Source organism: Orcinus orca, chromosome 6, assembly GCF_937001465.1.
Source record: "Orcinus orca chromosome 6, mOrcOrc1.1, whole genome shotgun sequence".
Lineage (NCBI taxonomy): Eukaryota > Metazoa > Chordata > Mammalia > Artiodactyla > Delphinidae > Orcinus > Orcinus orca.
Genome location: NC_064564.1, coordinates 57688126 through 57700162, shown reverse-complemented (window position 1 = coordinate 57700162; position 12037 = coordinate 57688126). Strand labels below are relative to the sequence as shown.

Genomic DNA, 12037 nt, shown 5'->3' with positions numbered 1-12037 from the left:
AAATATAAGAGCTTCAAAACACATGCAAACAATGCACACACATAACAGTCTTAGAGGATACTACCTCTTCATCCCTATATATGCAGTGGTGTACTGATAAATGTCTAAAAATTGGCTCTACAGAAACAAATATATACATAAATAAATTTACTACAAATTTTACTGATATAAAGACTGTGTAGCAAATAATTTACACATAAAAATTACAGACCACTCTTTATTGTAATTTCCACAGAGCTAATTGATTCTCAAAGAATGTTTTCACTGAATTTTGCCTAACTCCTGAATATGTACCTAACCTATGGTTGCAACTGACAAATAAGTGTAGAACCAACATGAATGTTGGCTGATATTTCTATTGTGTTTATATTAACAAGTGAGACAAAAGTGAAACAATGAAGAAACATATGAAAACTTTCCATGATTGTCAATTACAAACTCCCTTACTAAACTGAATAATAGATTTTGAATACCAGAGGAAGATTTCCTCAATTATTCTGTGCTTTCCAGCTATAACAGTAATTATGTAGAGTATAATGTTTCACTTTATGGCTATAATAGGTATAAAAAAACTTAAGAGCATAGGTGATTTTAAAATGTATTAAAATAATTAGGAAGTGATAACTTTTGGTATTTAGGAAGTGATAAGTTTTGGTATTTATTACCTTTGCCATAGGTAATTTTAAAATGTAATAAAATAATTAGGAAGTGATAACTTTTGGTATTTATTACCTTGTTTTTGGTATGATTTGTTAAATTGTAAGTTAATACAATTTAACTTATGATAATGACTATATTTAACAACTAGGTAGCAAAACTAAAAATTAAACAAAGCAGTGCTTGAGAGCTGTTCTGAGCTGATGGTCACATCAGCGTGTGTATGGAAAGCAAAATGTTTTAGATTCATCTGAGCATGGCACACAATCTATATTTTCCTTAGGATAGTCTTTGACTAGAAACTGTCAGGATCTAGTCATTGGATTTTCTCTTCATATAAACATAATGTTATCGCAACGTTATAGCACATTTATTATGTTTTTGGTTGGGGGAAAAGCCATTAAAGCAACAACAATGTGTTGTTTGCAAAACAGTATAACTTTTCAAAAGCCGATGGTCATTAACAGTCACTTTTTGAGGTAACTCAGCATGATGAATCAGCAACAATTAAACCCACGTTGATATCAGATGATGCCATAAAATTAAACAAAGAGGAGTTTTCATCTTTTTAATTCATTTTCTTACTTCCTGAACCATCTCTGCCTCTTAGGAACCAATTGTGAATGGGGTAAAAGTGGGGAGATGGTCATATCACAGGATCTTATACAAAGCAGTCCCAAATGTCCACCAAACCCCTGAGAGTATTACTACTGCATTTTCATGTGGTCTACCTAGCTGAACAGTTGCAATTCAAGCTTCCTGGCTCTTAAGGTTTCTCCTTACCCTGAACTTATAACTGTTACCTTCATGTCTGAGGCCACATAGTAAAAAGCTGTGTGAACAGGGCACTGGAAATGTTGGCCATCAAACTGATAGTGGGAACAAGTCCTTTAACAAAAGGATGGGAACCACGTTCATCTGCATGGTCTTACTTTTCTCAAGAATGATAGTATGATTAAATTCAAAGGAAAATAAGTATAGACAGTAAAACTCTTTTAGGGGATTCCACTGTTTCTCTCAGTGACGCTTTTCATAGTTTTTTTGTTTTTGTTTTGTTTTGATTTTCAGTTGGAATAAAGCAATGAAAAAGAAAAACACACATCTTCCCTCTCAATGCATATTATACCAAATTGGTTTTATATTATATAAAACTATTATAAATATAAATATAAGAAGAAATTGACAATAATAAAAATAAACAAATGGAACCTAATTAAACTTCAAAGCTTTTGCACAGCAAAGGAAACCATAAACAAAATGAAAAGACAACCTGCAGAATGGCAGAAAATATTTGCAAATGAAGCAACTGACAAGGATTAAACTCCAAAACATACAAACAGCTCATGCAGCTCTATATCAAAAAAACAAACAACCCAATCAAAAAATAGGCAGAAGATCTAAATAGACATTTCTCTACAGACATACAGATGGCCAAAATGCACATGAAAAGATGCTCAATGTCACTAATTATTAGAAAAACGCAAATCAAAACCACAATGAGGTATCACCTCACACCAGTCAGAATGGTCATCATCAAAAAGTCTACAAACAATAAATGCTGGAGAGGGTGAGGAGAAAAGGGAACCCTCTTTCACTGTTGGTGGGAATGTAAATTGCTACAACTATTATGGAAAACAATATGGAGGTCCCTTAAAAAACTAAATATAGAACTACCATATGATACAACAATCTCACTCCTGAGCATATATCCAGAGAAAACCATAATTTGAAAAGATACATGCACCCCAATGTTCACTGCAGCACTATTTACCATAGCCAAGACATGGAAGCAATCTAAATGTCCATTGACACAGGAATGTATCTAGAAGATGTGGTGTGTATACACACACACACACACACACACACACACACACAATGGAATATTACTCAGCCATAAAAAATAATGAAAAAATGCCATTTGCAGCAACACGAATGGACCTAGAGATTGTCATACTGAGTGAAGTAAGTCAGACAAAGAAGGACAAATATCATATATCACTTATATGTGGAATGTAAAAAAATGGCACAAATGGACTTACTTACAAAAAAGAAACAGACTCACAGATGTAGAAAACAAACTTATAGTTACCAGGGGGGAAAGGGGAGGGGAGGGATAAATTGGGAGACTGGGATTGACATATATACACTACTATATATAAAATAGATAACTAATAAGGACCTACTGTATAGCACAGGGAACTCTACTCAATACTCTGTAATGACTTATATGGGAAAAGAATATATATATTTATTTGTATAACTGATTCACTTTGCTGTACACCTGAAAATAACACAACACTGTAAATCAACTATACTCCAAAAAAAAATTTTTTTTAAGCAGAAGAAATTGACAATAAATTGTTGTGAAGTATTTTATGGCAATTTTTAAATCTTTTGATTGATCAAATAAAAGCAAACAATGTAGCTGGAGAGAAGTTGGATAATATAATTAACAAGATTTAAGTATATGAAATATAGCATATTACAAGCCTAGATCATATATTTTTAAGTATTCAGTTTCAAAAATTAAAGTTATTAGGTCACAAAGAAAGCATCAATATATATCAAAGGAATAAATACTACAACATCTTCTAAACCTAACAAATCTAAACGGTGAACACCAACATGTTAACCAACCCCAAACCCCATTATCACCCTCTTCCATCCCCCTCTCCCACTCCACCCCCCTCTTCCCATGCACACTTCCAACAACTGGGACATTATAAAAGATTACTAAATACTATTAGAGGAAAGTAAAATTAAAATTTCAGATAATAAAAAAGAATAAAACTGAAAATATTATTTATCAAAACAAACAAAATTAGCCAAACTGTGTTCAACAGTCAACTCAGAGCTATGTTTTTCAATTTTTTAAAAGCAAAATAACCAAGTTAAATTAAGATATCAATCCAGGAGGTTAAAAAATACCAAAAAAAACCTAAGAAAAAGGAAATGTAAAAGTAGAAACAAAGTAGTAAATAGAAAAATAGTAGAATAGGTAGATCAGATTTTTTTTTTAAGTAACAAAATACAAAGTCCATAAAATAGCAAAACTAATCAAGGAGAAAGGAGAAAAGATAAATTTACAAAGTGAGAAGGAAGAAAATAAAAGCAGACTCAGATGTTTACAACTATTGAAAATCATGATGAAATGGTCAATTATATGGGAAAGTGGATTTACTCAAACTTAGTCCAAATAAATATAGTGTGAACAGATCAAGTGCATGGAAGAAAATGAAAATATTCCGAAGAATTACCTCTAAAATATTTCCAAACCAGATGTGTCTTCCAATGAGACGTTTCACATTTTCCAGAAAGGGGTAATTTCCATACTGAAGAAACTCTACCTCAGCTCACTGAAACAGATGGGAAGTTTTAAAATTAATTTTGAAAAGCTAGTATTATCTAGAAAATAGAATCTTAGGAGAAAGAACAAAAATACAGCAGAAACAATCTCCATTATGAATGTAGAAAGGAAATCCTAAATCAATAAGATAAGCAAATTGAGAGCAATAATGAAGTAAAAAAATAACTTACTGTGATTATAGACAACAACAGCAATGAAGGGATAGTTTCTTAATGAGAAATATATTAATAGAAATGTCAAATAAATAGATAAGAGGAAAACTAATGATCTCAAAAGATAAGCAATAGGCAACTGATAAAACTCAACATCAATTTTGGATTAACAATGGTAATAACAATTTTAAAAAATTCCTAGTATAAAAATACGACACTAGTCTAACATGGTTTGGATTACCCATCTCAAACAAAAGTGGGTCTTGTTATTGCTTAAGCTAATACTGCTGTTGGTCTCAAAGTTTGGTTCCCGTAACAGTAGCATCACCATCACCTGGGAACTTGTTAGAAATGCAGCTTCTCAGACCCCACATCAATTTCACTGAAGCAGAATCTCTGGGGGGTGGTGCTTTTCAATATGTGTTTTGAAAAGCTTTTCAAGACAGTGGTGTGCTGTAACTGGTACATACTGGCTCCTGAGAGAAGTCAATTGTTAACATTTTAGGAATTTTGTGAGGCAGTTATTAAATACAGCCACTACTAAAAATTAAATATGTAAAATTACAATTATAGTATATTAAAATCAAAGATAATAAATACTCAAAATGTATTACTTCCTAAATATTTTGCTACATGTTAATATTATCTATGTTTCCAAGGCTTTTGCAGCTAGTGTATCAGCATGGTGAAAATAGTACTATATAATGGTGTGCTATATATATATATATATATATATATACACAGCATATCTGTTCCCAACTCCACCTTTGGTAGCTTGAAATTGATTATGATGAGAGTATTTACAGTATTTGCCCCGAGATTGGTAAATGCCAAAATCTGGGATTTGATTTGTTGTTTTGATGACTGTCTAGCTCAGGGGTTAGCAACCTTTTTCTGAAACGGACCAAAGAGTAACTATTTTAGGCTCTGTGGGCCATATGGTTTCTGTTGTACCTGCCACTGTAGGGTGAAACCCACCACAGACAGTAACAAACATATTTGGTATACGTGGGTGTGGCTCTGCTCCAATAAAACTTTATTTTAAAAAGACACTGGGTCAGATTTTGACTATTTGCCATAGTTTGCTGACTCCTGACTTAGACTTTAAAAAAAATAATGGATGAAAAGAAAGATGGAGAAAATAATAATGCAAATTAACGTTAAAGGTATATTGTGGAGGCTTCCGGGAAGATGGCAGAAGAGTAAGATGCGAAGATCACCTTCCTCCCCACAGATACACCAGAAATACATCTACACGTACAACAACTCCTACAGAACACCTACTGAACGCTGGCAGAAGACCTCAGACCTCCCAAAAGGCAAGAAACCCCCCACGTACCTGGGTAGGGCAAAAGAAAAAAAGAAAAAACAGAGGCAAAAGAATAGGGACGGGACCTGCACCAGTGGGAGGGAGCTGTGAAGGAGGAAAAGTTTCCACACACTAGGAAGCCCCTTCGCGGGCGGAGACTGCGGGTGGCGGAGGGAGGGAGCTTCGGAGCCGCGGAGGAGAGCACAGCAACAGGGGCGCGGAGGGCAAAGCGGGGACATTTCCCCGCACAGAGGCTTGGTGCTGACCGGCACTCACCAGCCCGAGAGGCTTGTCTACTCACCCGCCGGGGCAGGCGGGGCTGCGAGCTGAGGCTCGGGCTTTAGTCGGAGCGCAGGGAGAGGACTGGGGTTGGCGGCGTGAACACAGCCTGAAGGGGTTAGTGCACCACGGCGGGCCGGGAGTCCGGGAAAGATCTGGACCTGCCGAAGAGGCAAGAGACATTTTCTTACCTCTTTGTTTCCTGGTGCGCGAGGAGAGGGGATTAAGAGCGCTGCTTAAAGGAGCTCCAGAGACGGCCGCGAGGCGCGGCTAAAAGCGCGGACCCCAGAGACAGGCAGGAGACGCTAAGGCTGCTGCTGCCGCCGCCAAGAAGCCTGTGTGCGAGCACAGGTCGCTATCCACACCTCCCCTCCCGGGAGCCTGTGCAGCCCGCCACTGCCGGGTTCCCGGGATCCAGGGACAACTCCCGCGAGAGAACGCACGGCGCGCCGCCGCAGGCCCGCCCCGCACTCCGTGCCCCTCCCTCCCCCGCGGCCTGAGTGAGCCGGAGACTCCGAATGAGCGGCTCCTTTAACCCCGTCCTGTCTGAGCGGAAAAACAGACGCCCTCTGCCGACCTACACGCAGAGGCGGGGCCAAATCCAAAGCTGAGCCCGTGGGAGCTGTGAGAAAAAAGAAGGGAAAGGGAAATCTCCCAGCAGCCTCAGAAGCAGCGGATTAAAGCTCCACAATCAACTTGATGTACCCTGCATCTGTGGAATACATGAATAGACGAATCATCCCAAATTGAGGAGCCGTGTGGATGAAAGGCTCTTGGTGCTGCAGCCAGGAGTCAGTGCTGTGCCTCTGAGGTGGGAGAGCCAACTTCAGGACACTGGTCAACAAGACACCTCCCAGCTCCACATAATATCAAACGGCGAAAACCTCTCAGAGATCTCCATCTCAACACCAGCACCCAGCTTCACTCAACGACCAGCAAGCTACAGTGCTGGACATCCTATGCCAAAAAACTAGCAAGACAGGAACACAACCCCACCCATTAGCAGAGAGGCTGCCTAAAATCATAATAAGTCCACAGACACCCCAAAACACACCACCAGACGTGGACCTGCCCACCACAAAGACAAGATCCAGCCTCATCCACCAGAACACAGGCACTAGTCCCCTCCACCAGGAAGCCTACACAACCCACTGAACCAACCTTAGCCACTGGGGACAGACACCAAACACAACGGGAACTACGAACCTGCAGCCTGCAAAAAGGAGACCCCAAACACAGTAAGATAAGCAAAATGAGAAGACAGAAAAACACACAGCAGATGAAGGAGCAAAATAAAAACCCACCAGACCTAACAAATGAAGAGGAAATAGGCAGTCTACCTGAAAAAGAAGTCAGAATAATGATAGTAAAGATGATCCAGAATCTTGGAAATAGAATGCACAAAATACAAGAAACATTTAACAAGGACCTAGAAGAACTAAAGATGAAACAAACAACGATGAACAACACAATAAATGAAATGAAAAATACTCTAGATGGGATCAATAGCAGAATAACTGAGGCAGAAGACCAGATAAGTGACCTGGAAAATAAAATAGTGGAAATAACTACTGCAGAGCAGAATAAAGAAAAAAGAATGAAAAGAACTGAGGACAGTCTCAGAGACCTCTGGGACAACATTAAATGCACCAACCTTCGAATTATAGGGGTTCCAGAAGAAGAAGAGAAAAAGAAAGGGACTGAGAATATATTTGAAGAGATTATAGTTGAAAACTTCCCTAATATGGGAAAAGAAATAGTTAATCAAGTCCAGGAAGCACAGAGAGTCCCATCCAGGATAAATCCAAGGAGAAATACACCAAGACACATATTAATCAAACTGTCAAAAATTAAATACAAAGAAAACATATTAAAAGCAGCAAGGGAAAAACAACAAATAACACACAAGGGAATCCCCATAAGGTTAACAGCTGATCTTTCAGCAGAAACTCCGCAAGCCAGAAGGGACTGGCAGGACATATTTAAAGTGATGAAGGAGAAAAACCTGCAACCAAGACTACTCTACCCAGCAAGGATCTCATTCAGATTTGATGGAGAATTTAAAACCTTTACAGACAAGCAAAAGCTGAGAGAGTTCAGCACCACCAAACCAGCTTTACAAATGCTAAAGGAACTTCTCTAGGCAAGAAATACAAGAGAAGGAAAAGACCTACAATAATGAACCCAAAACAATTTAGAAAATGGGAATAGGAACATACATATTGATAATTACCTTAAATGGAAATGGACTAAATGCTCCCACCAAAAGACACAGATTGGCTGAATGGATACAAAAACAAGACCCATATATTTGCTGTCTACAAGAGACCCACTTCAGACCTAGAGACACATACACACTGAAAGTAAGGAGATGGAAAAAGATATTTCATGCAAATGGAAACAAAAGAAAGCTGGAGTAGCAATTCTCATATCAGACAAAATAGACCTTAAAATAAAGACCATTAGAAGAGACAAAAAAGTACACTACATTACTGATCAAGGAATCGATCCAAGAAGAAGATATAACAATTGCAAATATTTATGCACCCAACATAAGAGCACCTCAATACATAAGGCAAATACTAACAGCCAAAAAATGGTAAATCGACAATAACACATTCATAGTAGGGGACTTTAACACCCCACTTTCACCAATGGACAGATCATCCAAAATGAAAATAAATAAGGAAACACAAGCTTTAAATGATACATTAAACAAGATGGACTTAATTGATATTTATAGGACATTCCATCCAAAAACAACAGAATACACATTTTTCTCAAGTGCTCATGGAACATTCTCCAGGATAGATCATATCTTGGGTCACAAGTCAAGCCTTGGTAAATTTAAGAAAATTGAAATCGTTTCAAGTAACTTTTCCGACCACAACGCTATGAGACTAGATATCAATTACAGGAAAATATCTGTAAAAAATACAAACACATGGAGGCTAAACAATACACTACTTAGTAATGAAGTGATCACTGAAGAAATCAAAGAGGAAATCAAAAAATACCTAGAAACAAATGACAATGTAGACATGATGAACCAAAATCTATGGGATGCAGCAAAAACAGTTCTAAGGGGGAAGTTTATAGCAATACAATCTTACCTTAAGAAAAAGGAAACATCTCGAATAAACAACCTAACCTTGCACCTAAAGCAATGAGAGAAAGAAGAACAAGGAAACCCCAAAGTTAGCAGAAGGAAAGAAATCATAAAGATCAGATCAGAAATAAATGAAAAAGAAATGAAGGAAATGATAGCAAAGATCAATAAAACTAAAACCTGGTTCTTTGAGAGGATAAACAAAATTGATAAACCATTAGCCAGACTCATCAAGAAAAAAGGGAGAAGACTCAAATCAATAGAATTAGAAATGAAAAAGTAACAATTGACACTGCAGAAATACAAAAGATCATGAGAGATTACTACAAGCAACTCTGTGCCAATAAAATGGACAACCTGGAAGAAATGCACAAATTCTTAGAAATGCACAACTGCCAAGACTGAATCAGGAAGAAATAGAAAATATGAACAGACCAATCACAAGCACTGAAATTGAAACTGTGATTAAAAATCTTCCAACAAACAAAAGCCCAGGACCAGATGGCTTTACAGGTGAATTCTATCAAACATTTAGAGAAGAGCTAACACCTACCTTCTAAAACTCTTCCAAAATATAGCAGAGGGAGGAACACTCCCAAACTCATTCAAAGAGGCCACCATCACTCTGATACCAAAACCAGACAAGGACGTCACAAAGAAAGAAAACTACAGGCCAATATCACTGATGAACATAGATGCAAAAATCCTCAACAAAATACTAGCAAACAGAATCCAACAGCACATTAAAAGGATGATACACCATGATCAAGTGGGGTTTATTCCAGGAATGCAAGGATTCTTCAATATAACAAAACAATCAATGTGATAAACCATATTAACAAATTGAAGGAGAAAAACCATATGATCATCTCAATAGATGCAGAAAAAGCTTTTGACAAAATTCAACACCGATTTATGATAAAAACCCTGCAGAAAGTAGGCATAGAGGGAACTTTCCTCAACATAATAAAGGCCATATATGACAAACCCACGGCCAACATCATCCTCAATGGTGAAAAACTGATAGCATTTCCACTAAGATCAGGAAAAAGACAAGGTTGCCCACTCTCACCACTCTTATTCAACATAGTTTTGGAAGTTTTAGCCACAGCAGTCAGAGAAGAAAAGGAAATAAAAGGAATCCAAATCAGAAAAGAAGAAGTAAAGCTGTCACTGTTTGCAGATGACATGATACCATACATAGAGAATCCTAAAGATGCTACCAGAAAACTACTAGAGCTAATCATTGAATTTGGTAAAGTAGCAGGATACAAAATTAATGCACAGAAATCTCTTTCATTCCTATACATTAATGATGAAAAATCTGAAAGTGAAATCAAGAAAACACTCCCATTTACCACTGCAACAAAAAGAATAAAATATCTAGGAATAAAACTACCTAAGGAGACAAAAGACCTGTATGCAGAAAATTGTAAGACACTGATGAATGAAATTAAAGATGATACAAATAGATGGAGAGATATACCATGTTCTGGGATTGGAAGAATCAACACTGTGAAAATGACTCTACTACCCAAAGCAATCTACTGATACAATGCAATCCCTATCAAACTACCACTGGTATTTTTCACAGAAGTAGAACAAAAAATTTCACAATTTGTATGGAAACACAAAAGACCCCGAATAGCCAAAGCAATCTTGAGAACGAAAAACGGAGCTGGAGGAATGAGGCTCCCTGACTTCAGACTATACTACAAAGCTACAGTAATCAAGACAGTATGGTACTGGCACAAAAACAGAAAGATAGATCAATGGAACAGGATAGAAAGCCCAGAGAAAAACCCATGCACATATGTTACCTTATCTTTGATAAAGGAGGCAGAAATGTACAGTGGAGAAAGGACAGCCTCTTCAATAAGTGGTGCTGGGAAAACTGGACAGCTGCATGTAAAAGTATGAGATTAGATCACTCCCTAACACCATACACAAAAATAAGCTCAAAATGGATTAAAGACCTAAATGTAAGTCCAGAAACTATCAAACTCTTAGAGGAAAACATAGGCAGAACACTCTATGACATAAATCACACAAAGATCCGTTTTGACCCACCTCCTAGAGTAATGGAAATAAAAACAAAAATAAACAAATGGGACCTAAGGAAACTTCAAAGCTTTTGCACAGCAAAGGAAACCATAAACAAGACCAAAAGACAACCCTCAGAATGGGAGAAAATATTTGCAAACGAAGCAACTGACAAAGGATTAATCTCCAAAATTTATAAGCAGTCATGCAGCTCAATATCAAAAAAACAAAGAACCCAATCCAAAAATGGGCAGAAGACCTAAATAGACATTTCTCCAAAGAAGATATACAGACTGCCAACAAACACATGAAAGAATGCTCAACATCATTAATCATTAGAGAAATGCAAATCAAAACTACAATGAGATATCATCTCATACCAGTCAGAATGGCCATCATCAAAAAATCTAGAAACAATAAATGCTGGAGAGGGTGTGGAGAAAAGGGAACCCTCTTGCACTGTTGGTGGGAATGTAAATTGATACAGCCACTGTGGAGAACAGTATGAAGGTTCCTTAAAAAACTACAAATAGAACTACCATATGACCCAGCAATTCCACTACTGGGCATATACCCTGAGAAAACCATAATTCAAGAAGTGTCATGTACCAAAATGTTCATTGCAGCTCTATTTACAATAGCCTGGAGATGGAAACAACCTCAGTGTCCATCATCGGATGAATGGATAAAGAAGATGTGGCACATATATACAGTGGAATATTACTCAGCCATAAAAAGAAACGAAATTGAGCTATTTGTCATGAGGTGGATAGACCTAGATTCTGTCATACACAGTGAAATAAGTCAGAAAGAGGAAGACAAATACCGTATGCTAACACATATATATGGAATTTAAGAAAAAAAAATGTCATGAAGAGCCTAGGGATAAGAAAGGAATAAAGACACAGACCTACTAGAGAATGGACTTGAGGATATGGGGAGGGGGAAGGGTAAGCTAGGACAAAGCGAGAGAGAGGCATGGACATATATACACTACCAAACGTAAGGTAGATAGCTAGTGGGAAGCTGCCGCATAGCACAGGGACATTAGCTCGGTGCTTTGTGACCACCTAGAGGGGTGGGATAGGGAGGGTGGGAGGGAGGGAGACGCAAGAGGGAAG

At 37.6% G+C, this 12037-nt stretch overlaps 1 long non-coding RNA gene across 1 annotated transcript in view; it reads right to left on the bottom strand.

Moving 5' to 3' along the window:
- LOC125964640 (uncharacterized) overlaps window positions 1-8160 on the bottom strand; it is a 229669-nt gene extending 221509 nt beyond the window's left edge. The window contains exon 1 of the long non-coding RNA XR_007477839.1: window positions 7998-8160. This is a non-coding gene — a long non-coding RNA (uncharacterized LOC125964640). The remainder of the gene's footprint in view (window positions 1-7997) is intronic.
- Between the last annotated feature and the right edge of the window lie 3877 nt (window positions 8161-12037).